The sequence below is a fragment of the Suricata suricatta genome, chromosome 7 (assembly GCF_006229205.1).
Source record: "Suricata suricatta isolate VVHF042 chromosome 7, meerkat_22Aug2017_6uvM2_HiC, whole genome shotgun sequence".
NCBI classification, from domain to species: domain Eukaryota; kingdom Metazoa; phylum Chordata; class Mammalia; order Carnivora; family Herpestidae; genus Suricata; species Suricata suricatta.
This window is the reverse complement of record NC_043706.1, coordinates 63,414,243-63,431,005: the sequence shown is the minus strand read 5'-3', so window position 1 is coordinate 63,431,005 and position 16,763 is coordinate 63,414,243. Positions and strand designations below refer to the sequence as shown.

General features: G+C 39.8%; 1 protein-coding gene across 1 annotated transcript in view; it reads right to left on the bottom strand.

Annotated features, from left to right (window-relative positions):
* The window catches only part of KCNQ5 (potassium voltage-gated channel subfamily Q member 5), a 512,482-nt gene that overhangs the window by 152,146 nt on the left and 343,573 nt on the right, over positions 1-16,763 (bottom strand). The gene's annotated exons all lie outside the window — the stretch shown is intronic.

Genomic DNA, 16,763 nt, shown 5'->3' with positions numbered 1-16,763 from the left:
ATGGAATTAGTATCCTCAACAGAAAAGGAAGAGGACACAGCTGCTCACAGGTTCTCCCTCTTTTCTCCTCCCCTCATCACATGGGGACTCAGTGAGAAGGCAGTTGTCTGCAAGCCAGGAAGAGGGCCCTCACTGGGAAATAAAATAAGTCATCACCTTGATCTTGGACTTCTACCTTCCAGAACTGTGAGATATAAACATTTGTTGCTTAAGCCACTCAATCTACATATTTTATTACAACAGCCCAAGCAGACTAAGAAAAATGGCTTTTGTGCTACCAAAAGTTTGAAAGTCAGGTCAGGACTGAGCATGTTCTTAGAGAACTTTGAGAACTTTTTACTTTTCTTACTTGGGAGATACATTTCTGCCCTTAGAGTTACACTTGCTTTGACCAAAGAAATTACTCTGATACTGAGAAGTCCCTTGATTTTCAGAAAATTGGTCCCTTCTCTCTTCTTTTAGGGTGTTTGCATAGTTTAGTAAAACTAACTGTTCTGCAACATTTATTTCACTCATAGGTGTTCTGCTTTTCATGAATTCCTTTTACAAATGTATACCAAATACCACAATCATTCAGGGGAGAGAGATGCGCAATGTGGCTATCACCTTTGAGTTTATATTTGGGACAATAAGATATGCATATGAGAACTCTCATAAAATGATGTGCAGTAAGTGCTATCTGAGTGGTAGTCTCTTGAGAAACTCCTCACTCATTGTGGCAAATCCTCTATCCAGGCAGGCCTTCACTAAATTTTCGCTGAAGTTTCCTTCAGTTCAAAACTTCAGGTTCAGCAAAAACTAATTAGCATTCTGCTTTATCAATCCATTAAGATCAAAATTCTGAAAAAGGGCTGGTTAGAAGTGGAAAAATTAGAATAAGTTAATTGGCCTATGATTTTGTTCTAACCTGCCTATTCAGCATTATTACACTAATTGCAATTGGAGAGTGAATGGGTTCTCACCACAAGACGTCTCGGTGTCAGTGTGTGCTTATTTTGATTAATTGAAGGTAGAGAATAGTAACAGTAATTACCTAATTTTGCTCTTATGATTTATAGCACTGAACAATTTTGTTTTCATTTGGGGTCATCTGATGGTATCTATTTTCTTTTTACTATCTTATTATAATGATAAGATTTTTCACCTTTGGCTAAGAAAGTTTTTTATTAAAAGAATTTTTTATTATCATCAGAAACAAAATGAACCAGAAGTAACCATATGGACCCCAAGAGCTTTTAGGCAGGTTTTGTTCGTAGAATGTCAAAATTACTCTACAAAACAGACCTTCTAACTAAGATAAGGACTATAAAGGCCGTTATGAACTTAAACTCCATCTTAGCTACTTGGTCCAGCCAAGCACTATAGGATTTTATTAAATTCCTGACAAAGGCTAACATTGATCTCACTAAGACAGATTGCATCATGAATTTGCAGTGCCTTAAAGCTTAAACATACATAAGAAAATATCTGCTATTGTAGCTCAGATTCCTGGAAAGAGCACGAACAAGTCCATTGGGAAGAAACGCACAGTGCCTCTCCAGGACAATGACTTCAAATAAGGCATTTATACTCAAACTTTCTCCAACTCCTTCAGACAGTTTTTGAAACCAACTCTAACTACCCTGTGGCTGGTAAATTGATGTTGACCACACTATCTCTGGTCAATAAAGATAAGAAGGATTTTTCAGATTGGCTGGGAAAAGAAAAAGAAAGCGAGGGACAGTTTGTTCCTTTTATCTGAGTATGGTTTGGGTGGAATTCTCAAAAGTTTCAGTGTTCAGAGGAAGTGGAACTTCAGGGAAGAGCCAAAGTGGCTCCTGAAGCAGCCAGTGTTCTATTAACTCAGTAATGAGGAAGGCAGAGGCTGTGCTGACAGAGGGATGGAATTCTTAGAACCTCAACTGTTGAGCTGTCCAATGGGAAAAACACTGCCTGTTCGTAGATCATGAAAACGGTGGGCATAATACGGAGGAACAGAAGCCTTTGGGGCCATGACTTTCTGAGGAGGAAAGGCTATGGGGCAGGGTGGTGATGGAGTCCAGCACAAATAGTTACTTTCTTGTTTTTACTTCCATGTCCATAAGGTATAGACTGCAATGTAGACCTCCATATGCTACTGGGAGAAATCCCCACACTTTCTTGGGTCATCTAGCCCACCTTTCTTCTGGGCCTCCTGATAGGACAGGAGCTATTTTGATTTAAAACAGTCTTGGTTTCCCCCTCTCTTACCCATAATAATTGTTCTCTCTTATAAGCATCAAAATGCATTTTCTTACCTAATGTTTTAGATTTCTCCCCCATCACCACAGTATGTATTATTGGTGTTAGCATTCTCTGTGGTAACAAGAACAGTATCCTTCGGGGAACATGGAAAGGTAGGAAAACACATACCCAATGCTGTACGTATTGCACATGCACTAACACACACACCTGTATGTGCACTTGCACAAAAGCTTTCTGAACTGCTATTGGGATTCAGTCAGCTAGGCTTATGTTCAAGAAAAGGAGAGACAAAAATCTAAGAATGAAAATCTACAGGAGACCCTAGTAACAAAACATACCACACAAATAGAAAATGCATATCTGTCCTCAGGGCAATCTCTCATAAATATAAAATATTAACTGTCCCTAAAGTATGTGAATCAGTTGCACTGTCACAATACTCTGTTAATAACATTCTGAATTGGAGGAAAATTTAAAGTTTTCTGACTTTTTGAACAGTCATCTCATAAAGAAAAGTCAAATATATGCAAGATCACTTATTTTCATAGTTTCAATTTTATTAGTCATGTGAATTTTCATCTTTTATGAAATCTGTTATGATCCTGGGATACTTATTTATGTGTTTAATTGTTTCTAGTGATCCATCAAGATTACTCAAGACTGTCATGCTATAAATCAAGGTACTCTTAAATTGGGTAAGATTAAGGGGTTATTCATTGATAAACTGGAATGAATTTAATGGGCTTCTCTGCCTGTTACTTATTTGCATCATTAAACAATAAATTAAGAAGAAATATGTCTTTGGGGTGCCTGGGTGGCTCAGTTGGTTAAGTGTCTGACCCTTGATTTCGGCTCAGGTCATGATCTCACAGTTCCTGAGATTGAGTCCTGGGTCAAGCTCTGCTGACAGCACAGGTGCCTCCTTGGGACTCTCTCTCTCTCTCTCTCTCTCTCTCTCTCTCTCTGCTCCTCCCTTGCTCTTTCTCTCTTTCTTTCTCAAAATAAATAAATAAACTTAAAAAAAGAATGATTATGTCTCCTACTGGCTTAAGACAAAATTGAGATGAGGATAAAATGAGAAAGCTATTTGGGAAATTTCCAAATGTTTTAGAATACCAATTTTCATGATCCACAAGCATAAGACGTAGCAGACAGCAAGTATTTATCAATCTGATTTACTAGTAAGTTATCCTGGCAGCAGAATCCAAGGAATATTGGGGGGCATCCCTTGTTTCTAATCATAACCTATTTCAGTATTCACCAGGTCATGTTCTGATTCTAATTTGTTTTTCTGAAGTTTCTCTGCTGGAGAGAAAAATGACTTGACTTGTTACATCTAGTCTTTATCTCAGACAGAAATGGCTCTGATTGTATATAAGCCAATACTCTTATTTGCCCATAATAGTATGTGGAATGCTATTTCTGCCAAACGTTGCTGCTCACATCATTGACGTTATCTTCATTAATACATCACTGACTGTTACCCATTATGCACACCTGCTGAACTACCTCTGACTGGCGATGGCCTCTTTCTGCAGCATGGATTGCCATCACTTGGACTGATTTGGAAAATTACTTACTGTAGGAGAGAACTGATCTGTCACAGTAATTTGAAACCCTGCTCTGCTCTTCTGCTCTTTTATTTGGTTGTAGACTTATTCCTACTCGGCAACACGACACTTGATTTGGAGACCACAGTAGTAGTATAATGATATATGAGAGGGCTGATTCACGATTTTAACTAAGAAAGATCATGTACACAGTTCGTGACCAAAGTTGTGGAAATACAGACCCAAATGTTGATTTTATGGGACATTAACAAAAAGTGGGCTCTGGGCAAAAATAATAATCTTTTCAGAAGTTAGGCTCTGCCCCAGAAAAGAATGCACTGGAAAAAGTGCACTCCTTACCATTTCCAAAGCAGCAAGGAATGCCTGAATAGATGTAAAGTGATATAGCAGTGTCAAGTTGACCTTTTGTAGAATCTAGACAAAAGAAGTCCTGGAGCAAGGTGTGCTGAAAGTAAATTTGCTCAGAGCGAGGGAGTGGGGTGGGGAGGTGTTGGGCTGAAGGGAAAAGGAACAAGGAGCCTTAACAGAGGTGGATTCTCCTGTTGAAACAAGAAGGGCCCTAGGAAATTTTCTCCACTGAAACCCACTCTCTCTTCTTTCTTGACTGTTCCCCTTTATCATCCTCGCTTGCCTTTCCAGGCTAGTCTATAAGGTCTCCAAGGAAGAAACACTGTCAGGCCCACCTCAAGGTAGCCTGATTAGGCAGCGGTGTGTATCACAGCCTCTAGTCATGGTCAAAGCCCCAACAGTCTCTCCGCAGGTCTGGCTGTAGGGCAGACTTTCTTGTTGCTCTCCTACCTCGCAGCCCCATATCTTGACAGGCAGGGAATAGAATTGTACTAAAGCAAGGATTTCACAACCCACCCCCTTCACAGCCAATTAAGAGTATCTAAAAGTTATTGAAGGTAGTTTTCAAAGCCTAGCTTTATATATCTAAAATTAGTTATCTTATCTGAGAGTAGAAATTGTTTATTCTCCTGAAAAGTTCTCATTTTTACAACTTCTTCCATTATTTTACTCTCCATGTTTACATAGTAAATGCAGGCTCAGTGGAATCTTATCTTTTTAAAGAACACAAATATAATTCATTGCTTTCATTCAGCCTTCCCTAATTCAGAATTTGTGAGACTTCCAGTAGAGTCTGGGTAACACCTATTTTTGTGCTATTTATTGAAAGAGGATTTACTAGGTAAATTAAGAACAGAAATGAGAGGACAAGGGGGAAGATTTAACATATTTAAGAGGGAACAGTTTCAAGATCCTCAATAGTACTTATTTGCTTCTAAACAATTAATGGAATAATTACAACCAAACCATCTCATTAATTAAAGAAAACCCAGCAGGATCTTTATTTGGCAACAGTTAGCAGAGATTCCCTAAGTATCAAGTCAATGGAAAATTGGTAAGAAATATGCCTCCTCCTAAATTCTAATTACCCCCTTTCAATCATCTTAAATGTTTCCCAAACACTGAGGTAAACATTCCAATAAGCTATAGCTAGCTTCATAAATTAGTGTACACATATGCGTCAGTCTATGCTATTGGAATCTCCAGGATCCTGTGATCACTGAAAGCAGCCTCCAGCCTAGCAGAAGGTGGAGGCAAGGTGAAGCAGAAGGAAAGTCCATAGCTGACCCAATGGGCTTGTGTTCTGTTCTGATCCTTTTTGTACTTCTCTTTTGATGTGACCTGATAGAAGCCCCTGGAGACGTAATGAACTACAAGTTCCCCTTCCAATGAAGCAGACAGCCAGCACAATGACTTGATTAGGTCATTCTCAAACACTGGGATCATTAATTTGGTTCTAGTAGGGCACATAGGACAAAGTACAGAAAATGGAGATTCCACCATGTTCCTTAATTCACTTAGCAGAAAGCAGGGGCTCGGAGCACAGACGGGCTCTGCCGCTTACTAGCTGTGTTACCTTGGGCAATTTAATTTAACCACACTGTGCCTCTGTTTGCTTTTCTATAAAATGGGGATATAAACTTCTTCTTTATAGGGCTGTTAACAGGGTTGAATGACCTAATATTTGTACAGTGCTTACAACTGTGACTGACAAGTAGAAATCACTTTATAAGTGCTAAATAAAATGAATTCATTCATCTAATATTCATTAAGTGCTTACTACATGCCAAGTCCACTTCTAGATGCTGAAGATACAGAAGTGAACAAAGTCAAAACCTCCACTGCTCTTGGTGCTTCTAGGAAGGGAGGCAGAAAAGAACATAATAAATAAGCACATATTATAGACATCAGAAGATAAGTGCTACTGAGAATGATAAAGGAGAGGAAATGTGCTGAGGGCTGGCAGATGTACAGCTTCAAACAGGAGAGTCAGGGTAGGCTTTTCTGAGCAGAGTACAGGTGACAGTCACAAGCTTGATGCAAATGCCCTGAAGTGTGGATGAGGAATGAGAAGACAGGGTGGCCAAAGTAGATGGAGTTGGGGTAGAAGAGTAGGAGGTGAGGACAGATGGGAATGGACAGCCAGACTGTCTTTAAGGGTCATTGTAAATGAGTCTTTTAGGTCACTGTAAGAAGTTTGGCTGGCCTTTTTTTTTTTTTTTATGTTTATTTATTTTGAGAAAGAGAGAGATAAAGAGCAAGCAGGGGAGGGGCAGAGAGAGAAGGAGACAGAGAATCCCAAACAGGCTTCATGCTCAGCAAGGAGCCTGACTTGGGGTTCAAACTCACAAAATGTGAGAAAGCGACCTGAGCCAAAGTTGGACACTCAACTGACTGAGCCACCCGAATGCTCCAGAACTTTAGCTTTTATTCTGAGAGAAATGGCGAGTGTTCTCCAGGACAAAGGTCTCAGGAAGAACCAGCTTGCCTTCTGTCTCCTCACCATAGCTGCTCTGTTCACTCCCCAGGTTTTGGTAAAGATGGAAGATCTGTCTGAGATGAACTGAGCACTCACCAACAGTGGAAGAAGCAGAGTGTGGAAACTCAGACAGGACCCATAAGTCTGTCTATTCGAAGCAAGAGGATAGGAATGAGGCGCTATGATGGGAATAGGCTTTCCCTGACACATGTTAAAGTAGAAGCTTGAAGCTACATATTATATCATATGTTCATTAGATGATTTCCATAATTATCAGAACCTTCAAGTAGACACTATTCTGTTCCCCGCCAAGTGCCAACCCACAGGCCTTCATTCCTAGTCTTCAGTATGGCCCTGAACTCACAAACTTCAAGAGCTTCCACTCTGAAGAGATGAGAAACAGTGTTAGATTTGATATGATTGATTCACAGTAAAGGAAAGAAGAGAAGCAGATTTAGTTTTTAATTTTTAGGTATTTTCCAAGAAAAATTTAAGTGAAAATTCAGAACACTTGAAATGTTTTTATTTATAAGTTTGTAGGATATAAAACCCTACAATCCTTGCTTATCCTGTTCTGCCCAAATTCCCTCTTTGGAACTCTAGAGCATCAATAATATTGCAACAGTTTTGGTAAAATTACCACTTTTTCTTCAAATTTGATAAATGTCTGGCTCAAATTCTCTGAGATATGATGAAGATAGTGTGAATTAGATCACTCTTTACTTTTCTGACAGCTAGACCAAAGCTGGGGAGAAGAGACTTCTAATTTCCCTTATTTTTTGACTATAGGGCTCCATGTAAGGGAGTGACCATAAAGTGAAAATACTATGAAAGAAGCTATGAAAAAATAGTAATACTCCCCCATCTCTCAACCAAATGTTCTGTGTTCAAGATTTTAAGAAAAGTATATGACTTGTAATTGATACTATTACATAAATATTGAAATCTTTGAGTGTTGAGGGGACTGCTTTAAAAAAATCTTTTTTTTAATGTTTATTTATTTTTGAGAGAGAGACAGAGTGTGAATGGAGGAGGGGCTGAGACAGAGGGAGACAGAATCTGAAGCAGGCTCAGAGCCCAACACGGGGCTCGAACTCACGAACCCTGAGATCATGACCCAAGCCAAAGTTGGATGCCTAATTGACTGAGCCACTGAGGCACCCCAATTGAGGGGACTGTTTCAAGCACTGCTGAGTTGTGGGTGACTACTAGGCAGGTAGAGTGCTCTTAGCATCTCTGCATCCTCAGGCTGGGCCATGATTTACAGACGTTGAGTGTGGTTATTTGCTTTGGTGATTTTTTTGTTAGTTTATTGGAAAGAGAACCTACTTGAATAATGTTTTTGTTCATCTGAAATGTGAGTCTTATAAAAAGTGACTAGTCACCATAGTGGTTAGAAATTTCCATCTTATAATGAAAAACAAAAAGTTGTTGGCTGTCAACAGAAGCATAAAAATGAATTCTGGCTCTGGCTAGGGTCAAATTATGGTGAGGCTTTATTTCATCCCTCTATATTTCTGAATGTTACTGAGTCAAGAGAAAGAGTAATCCCTCATTTCAGATGGACTTTTCTTGGAGATTTTCCCCAACAATTAATTCTCTTCCTCTTTGGCTTTCCTGCTTTCATCTCCTAAAAATCTCAAACTTTGGATTTTTAGATCTCTGGCTATCATTTGATGACACATCAAGGAAAGTGTACATATGTAGGCAACCTAAAGCTTTGTTTTAAAAATAGTTTTCCTTTGAAATCATTCTGTCCTAATGGTGCAAACACTTGTGTCAGTGACTGAACTCTTCTACTAATAATTAGTTGCTTGGGTATTTGACTAGGATTATTTATGTCAGAGGCTTAAGTCTAAGGGCTAACTTTTTACAATTCACAGTAGCTTAGGTGAGTAGTTCTCAAGAGGGCAGGGCATTACCCATGAAGTGCTAGGAGGCAATTTTGATTCATTAAATGATTGTTGGAAAGAGAACTGATATTGGGTAAGATGGTAGATTCCTGCAAAGCACTGATCCCACACAACCTTGGACATTTATGTAGAGGAAAGGAACTAAACTTTCCAAGGTATTTTGTTTCTGGAAGAACTCCATCCCTCTATCATATGGGACAATGAATAGCATCAGGTGATTGCAATCACCCTAAAGCTTCAATGGCTTTTCAATCTTACATTTAGGCTTAAGATTGGTTCTTAGTGAGTCCTTTAAAGTTTTTTTTTTTAACAAATTAATTAATTTCCCTGGGTCTTCAATGCAATCATGATCCATATGTCCTTTAAAGGAAGAAGGCTCTGTTCACAGTTTTGCTACCATCACTCAAGACCACTAAGACATTGGGTGAAGATAATACTCTAACTAGTTAAATGTTAGCACTGAAGATAATGCAGGTGGTAAGCCATGTCCTGGGAAGGCACCTAATAAAATGCCTCAAGTCTAAATTTAAACAGAAGGAGTGCTTGGCACTAAGATTTCTAGGGGGCATGGCATAAAGAAGAGTGGCAATATTGGGTCTGATTTCAGAATGGTTCTCAGAATGTTCATCATAATGGTGGCTACGGTTTCCTTGTACAATTTTCTCACTCTCCACCTCTCAGGGTTCTTTCCCCTACATACTCATGATCTCCAAATCTAGACTGCCATATCTCCTAGACTATAGATAAATATTTCTAATATGCTGAAAACTAGCCTATCTTTCTTCTGAACCTGTCAAGTGCTCTGTGTTCTCAGTCTTGCATAATGGCATCACTATCTAATCACAGCCCAAAGTCACAAAGTTCAGGCATCCTCACCTCCAGTCTCTCACCTCAAATAGCTATTCCTTGTTGGCCTAGCCTCAGATATGTCCCCTGGGGGCACCCTGGGACAGGGTCCATTAAGCTTCTGACTTTGGTTCAGGGCATGATCTCGCAGTTCTTGAGTTTGAGCCCACTTTGGGTCCTTTGTCCCCCTCTTTCTCTGCCTCTCCCCTGCTCTCTTTCTCTCTCAAAAATAACTAAACAATTTTTAAAAGAAAAGTCCCCTGAATTCAGCCTTTCCTTTATATTTCTGCTGCTTCTGTTTTAGTCTAGATGTTCATTATATGACTTAGGGCAATGCGGCAGCCTCCATTCTCTCCTGTCCTCCACTGCTCCTTTTCTATTTCTGTTATTCTCCAAGTTGTAGTCAGAATTATCATTCTCAAACCCAATTTGATCAAGTCATAGTAATCAAATCATAGTCATCAAAAGAAGATTATTTTTTGATTCCCATCACTTACAGCATAAAATCCAAATGGCTTTAGAAAACTAGGCATTTTTCAGTCTGGTTCCAACCTTCCTCTGAGCCTCTCAGTTAATGTACCTTAAATCTGGCCAGACTGCCTCAGATCTTTGTGATTACAAACCCAGCTCAAATGTCTCCACCTCTGAAGGCCTTCCCCCAACTGGCAGTGGAGAATCAGTTACTTCCTCTGCTGTAACTAATTGTTCTTCTTGCACATTTCTTTCTTTTTTTTTAACATCTAAAAAAAATTTAAGTCTATTTATTTATTTTGTGAGAGAGAGAGAGAGCATGAGCCGGGGAAGGGCAGAGAAAGAGAGGCAGAAAGAATCCCAAACAGGATCTATGCTGACAGCAAGGTGTCCAACATGGGGCTCCATCTCATAAACCATGAGATCATGACCTGAGTGAAAATTAAGAGTTGGATGCTTAACCGACTGAGCCACCCAGGCACCCCTTCTTACACATTTCTATTAATCCATCATATTTATAGATTGCCTAATCTCTAATTCTACTTACTTTTGGTTCCCTCATTCACTTTTGGTTCTTTCTCTCAAGATAAGCAATTGGATCTTTTAATTCAGAAAATGGAATTTCACTCTCTGTTAAAAAAAATCTAGGCAGAATAATTTAAAAGAGATTAGGGAGGAGGATAGGGCATAAAGCCTAGAACATAATAGGTACTAAAGAAATGCTTGTCTATGAGAAAGAATGAAATCTGGCCATTTGTAGCCACATGGATGGAACTATAGGGTATTATGTTAAGGCAGAGAAAGACAGATACCATATGTTTTCACTCATATGTGAATCAGGAGAAACTTAACAGAAGCCCATGGGGGAGAGGAAGGGGAAAAATAGTTACAGAGAGGGAGGGAGGCAAACCATAAGAGACTCGAGGTACTGAGAACAAACTGAGGGTTGGTGGGGGGTGGGGGAGAGGGGAAAATGGTGACTGGCATGGACGAGGGCATTTGTGGGGATGAGCACTGGGTGTTGTATGGAAACCAAGTTGACAATAAACTATATTAAAAAATCATTTGAAAAAAATGAAATGCTTGTCTAATGCCTGGCTTAAAGTAAAATACATGTCAAAAGTGAAATATGAGCAATGTTATTACGTGAGGTCTGAGGCAGGCGTGAAAACTACGTCTCAGTTTGATTAGGCTCAGTTACTCTAAAATGCCATCATAGGAAGCTGTCTGGAGACTTTAGTCCCTATTCCTTTTGCCTCCAGGGATCATTAGTGAATGACTTAGTCATTATTAAATGACTTTTTAATTAAAATATGTTAGTGCTGAATAACTGACTAGGTCATTGCAATAACTCTCATTATATGATTTTATTCATTTTTAATGTTGGCTACAGAATCATTTAATACTATTATTCTTTAATGTTAATCATCAGCCTGCTTTGATATAAGGTAAGAGTACTTGCTTTAGTAACATAAATACTTGATTATCCCAGATTCTAAAGGGTTTTGAAACTCAGCAGAAAATGAGACTGAGTGAAAAAAAAAGGTGAAAGTTAGCAAATAATCTTTGTATTTTAGATTTTGAAAGTTGTGTTCTACACTACTTAATTATACTTGCCTTTATGGATCTTCCAGAGGAGTAAAAAATTGTTTTTGGAATTTCATACTGCTAAAATTAAAAGATTAATTGAAACCAGAGTATTTTAGGCACTGTACTTACATACTAATTATGAAAAAGCATGGTATGAGTAGAGGAGAGTAAAATCTGGATCTAGTCATTCATTTTGCAATGTTAATAGTTTATTTTGCACCTCTTTTTTTCCAGATATAAAGTACCTCTTTTGTCCCAGACACTGGGGAGAAAGTGATGAACAAATCAACATGGGCCACTCTTAATGGAGCTTGTATTGTGCTGACAGAAACCAGTAATGAATAAGTGACAAATAAGCAAGAAGATATCAAATAATGGTAGATGCTGTAGAGACAACAAAACAGGGATATGCATGGAGAATTGCTATGAGTTTCTTTAGATTGAATGCCTAGGACATTTAGCTTTTGCACATTTATCTCCTACATGCTAGGCACTGTCATGCATACTAGGAAATACAAAGACTACTAACATATAGTCCTTATTCTAACGTAGTTTTCAGTCTTGTAGAAATAAATACATCTTTGGAAATCAGCAATCATAGTGCAGCACAATGAACACTGTTAAAGACCTTCCACTGCCATAGACCATTCTCTCTGAGCTGTGCTGGATCCCAGAACACAGAAGAGGGGAAGGAAACAACTCCTGGTGAGCTGGGGAAAACAGCGAGAGAGGCAGAGAGAGAGAATCCCAAACAGGCTCTGCGCTTTCAACACAATGTCTGATCCAGGGCTGGAACTCACAAACCATGAGATCATGACCTGAGCCAAAATCAAGAGTCAGTTGCTCAACTGACCAAGCCATACAGGTGCCCTGAAACCTACGGAACTTTAAAAAAGAAATCTAGCAAAAACAATAATCCTAGTAAGACATTAGTGCATTTAAAAGATTTATCAAATTCTATCAAGGAAACGTTGCAAAAATTCTAGCCCTCACCTACACCAATGCGAAGATAGCTGGATGGAAGGGGATGTCTGGAAGGGCACAGGCTGCTGGGTCATGGAGACAAGGGCCCCACATCACATGTCACAGGTAGAGAGAAAGGCATAGACTCTGTACAAAGTGTGGTGATATTATTTCCTTTCTAACCTTACATTTGTGTCTTTTGTATAAGATTAGGGAAAATTGACTTATAAGGGCTTCCAAGGCAGAGCAAGTGTCCAAAATTAGAAGGAGGATATGAGCACTATTATTCTTTTTTTGTTTGTTTGTTTTGTTTGTTATTTTTTATTCTCAAGTTAGTTAACACACAGTGTAGTCTTGGCTTCAGGAGTAGAACCCAGTGATTCATCTTTTGCATATGACACCCAGTGCTCATCCTGAAGAGTGGATATGGGTGGTATTTCTTCAGCTTTGCTGCATTTTGCTAGGCTGGTATGGTTTACGCTCAGCTGCTGTTATTTGGAAGAAATCATCTTTAGCTTCCATGTTACGCTGACATCGTTACCCTATTTACAATTGCATATGAGGTGATTTGCATTACGGAAAGAGAATAGACTACATATGCATAATAGTCAAAATTCTCCACCTGATTTAACTAGAAAAATAATCTTAAAGAACCATTGCAAACAAGGATGGGGTCTGTATGAGTATCTTGGTGTACAGCTGGTGTGTGATGTGTGCCGGGCTTCTGGCTCACAGCATACCTGGTAGGTGTTGGGTGAAGATTTGATGAGTGAATAAATGAATGAATGAATCAGCCAGCAGCACAAGATAAAACAAAGAAAGAATATATAGCCTTCTGTCTGCAGAGGTAACTCAAGGAAATGTTTGTCCTTACAACCTCTGGCCTCAGACCTAGCTGGATGCTTCTCATCTCTGACCCCCAGCTTAGAGCTCTCCAACTCTATGAACAGACAACCTTCCCAACCTGGCTACACAGCCCACTTGTCTCACTCAGCTGGTCCCTGCCTGGCTACAGTGACACTGAACATGCAATTCTCTACTGCTGTGGACCACAGGACAGAACCAGACTCAGGAGACTCAGGAAGGAGCCTGAGAGAGAAGAAGCCTGCTGGAGAGAAGAAGATGAGTCAGCCAAGTGGGACAGAAAACTGTCCAGATTTACATGGATGGTTCTCCAGTCATTATTAGCATGAAGTCAAAGAGGCAGGGAGGTTCATCACCCCTTCACTTCTGCATAACACCCTCCATTTATATTGGGATTTCTCTTTCTTTTATTTTTTTGAATTTTTAAAAACCTATTTATTTGTTTATTTATTTATTTATTTTATTTATTTATGTTAGAGAGAGGGCATGAGTAGGTAAGAGAGGCAGAGGGAGAGAGAGAGAGAGGAGAGAGAGAGAGAGAGAGAGAGAGAGAGAGAGAGAGAGAGAGAGAGAGAGAATCCCAAGCAGGTTCCACACTGTCATCACAGAGCCCAACAAGAGGCTTGATTCTATGACCCTGGCATCATGATCTGAGCCGCAATCAAGAGTTGCATGCTTCACCTACTGAGCTACCTAAGCACCCCTCTTTCTTTTAAGATTGCATTTGATGTTGAGTAGTCCTTGATTTCACTTGATTTAAAAAGTAACTTTCAGGGGGCACCTGGGTAACTCAGTTGGTTGAGCTACCGACTTTGGCTGAGGTCATGATCTTGAAGCTCGTGAGTTAGAGCCCCACATTGAGCTCTGTGCTGATAGCTCAGAGTCTAAAGCCTGCTTCAGATTCTGTGTCTCCCTCTTTCTCTGCCCCTCCCCTGCTTGTGCTCTGGTCTCTAAAAAATAAAGAAATAAATAAAAAACTTTCAGGAGAGTGTGTGGTGAGGAATGAGAGAGAGAATGGGTCCTCGCTGGCACCTGCTCTCACCAGGAGGGGATGTTTCCTCACTTTCTCCATTCCCAGCCTCACCCAAAGGTGGTCTGGGTCTGGTGTTTGCATTTCTTTGTGAAGGCTATTCTGCTGTGTTCTTCGGGGAGGAGGGCTTTCCGGGTTTTCCCATGGTGCTGTGATCTTGCAGCACTGAATCTCCCTCAATTAGTCTGCAGGCAAGCCAAGGCTGGAGGGCTTGTCACCCTCGCAGTCTCTTTCCTGTTCTCTATTTTCCAGTAATGTTCTGTGCGTCCATTGTGATTTATAGCCCTGAAGGAAGCCAGGTCTGCAGCATTTTCATTGAATCCAGACTGTAATGGTGTTTGTCAAGCTGCCGTTTACAGCTTGGAAAATTTTTCTCTAATCTACTTTGCAGAAGCATGATGTGTCTTCTCGCCTTAACTGTGACCCCCTGATGTTTGCCTGTGTGGGAAAGGGGACCCACACCATCGTTTCCAGCTTTTGGCTTTGTATGGCACCAATCCAATATTCAATACAGGAGTGAGGTTCATAGTAACCTATATTGAAAATAGTTTTTGATAATCTTATTTGTGACTTTTATGAGAAACAGATGAGAAAGGTCTATTCTCTCATGTGCATATGTCTCAAAGTGGGAATTAAAAACCGACAAATTAACCCATTTTTCTTTCATCTTCTAATTTCATCATTTATCCTTCGTAAGCCCTTGATTTCCGGGCTTTTAATTTGCTATAGACTCAGTCAGAGGTTGTAGATGGCAATATACTTTCAGACATGCTTCCAGGGCAGGACAGTGTCTTATTCATATTTGAGACTTCAGTCCCTGGGGACTGGAGTGTAGGAAACATTTTATATTTGAGTTAAAACTTCAGTGAATTAATTAGTCAGGATACAGAGAAATATCTGGAAATCCAAGGGAGCAGACAGCATCTGAAATGAGGTAGGAGACAAACAATTTGAAGCTATATAGCATGTGAGGGGCAGGATATCTCCCTTCTGAGAAGAGCCCTCCCTAGACTTTCTGTGAGGCACTGACCAATTGTTTGGGATTTACAGTTTTGATTTAACCTCTAAGCCATCTATGTTGCTCTAGTTCATCTTTCCTCGGTTCACACTGCCTCTATTTTGTTTAGGGCTCCTTCATGTTTCACACGAATGACTTCAATTGCTTCCTAAATGGCTTCAAACCTGTGACTCCCCTCACCCGTGCTGTCTAAGGTCAGGTATTGCATCTTGTTTTACTTTTGGTGCTATATCCACGGCACTGTGAAACTTCAATATTGATGTTGTGCAGTTAAACAAATGGCCCTCTTCTTTCATAGAATATTTATTGATCATTTGTACCAGGTACCACCATATTAAGCACTGTTGCTAAATTGGCTTTGGAGCCTCTTTTCAAGAAATTTATAGTCTGACTAGTGCTTCATTTTTCCTTGCTCACCCCCAGCTCAGTCTCCTTCAGCTGTTGCTGGGCTTCTTGCCCTTCCTTGGTGCAGTAGGTGTGCTGCTGCCCAAGGCTCTTATCCTTGAAGTTCCATCTGCCTGGAATGTTTTTCCTCTCATCTCTGCATGGCTTTTTGCTTCACCTTCATTTGAGTATCTCCTATAATGAGACCCTTTCCAGTGGATATTAGGTTCTCTAAACATAAAATCTATTCCTCTTTCCTGTTTTACTTTTATTAATAACACTTAATATATCGATTTAACAATTTATTTACTGGAGTTCTTCTCCATAAAAATGTACATTCCACAAGGACAGAGACTTTGCCTGTTTTATTCATAGCCATGTCCTTAGCACCCAACAGAATGCCTTGCTTGTATGGGTGCTGCATAATTATTGTTAAATAAATGAATAAGGGAGGAGGTACAATGTCAAGTAGCCCATGCCAAAGGAAATTAGAAGGAAGAAACAGTTTATTCCAGGAAGGGCAAATAAGTAAATTTGACCCAGGTGTTAAATGGTGGACATAACTTAAGCCTGGAAGGGTCGTAAAGGAAGAGTGTTCTTTCTACTGCCAACCATCTTGGACTGCTATTTTCTAGGAGCCCTCTGGTGTTCATCATATCACCTTGTTGCTCTCTTTCTCTCTCAGTGGAATATACTTTTGTGGAGCTCAGAAGGACACAGGAGATCAGCATCGTGTGAACCTAACGGAGTGTGGCTCATTCATAGCTCTAAGGATGTTTGCTGCATTGCTCCTCAACTCTGGAAACAGAGCGGCTCTGTGATAGACTGGCCACTTGGTCAGGCACCAATACTCACATCAGAAACATGTAAAGTTCTTGCCTTCCTGACTACAGTTAGAGACATGGTCTTTTTCAGGTACAGTTTCATTATCTTTAACTTGAACAAGCCTTTCCTCTGGTATCTGAAATACTTTTCACAGGATAACTTACTATATTATTATCCCTCAGTTAAGATTCAGCGTAGGTGTTAAACTACTCCTGCTTTTTCTTTTCAGTCATCAGCA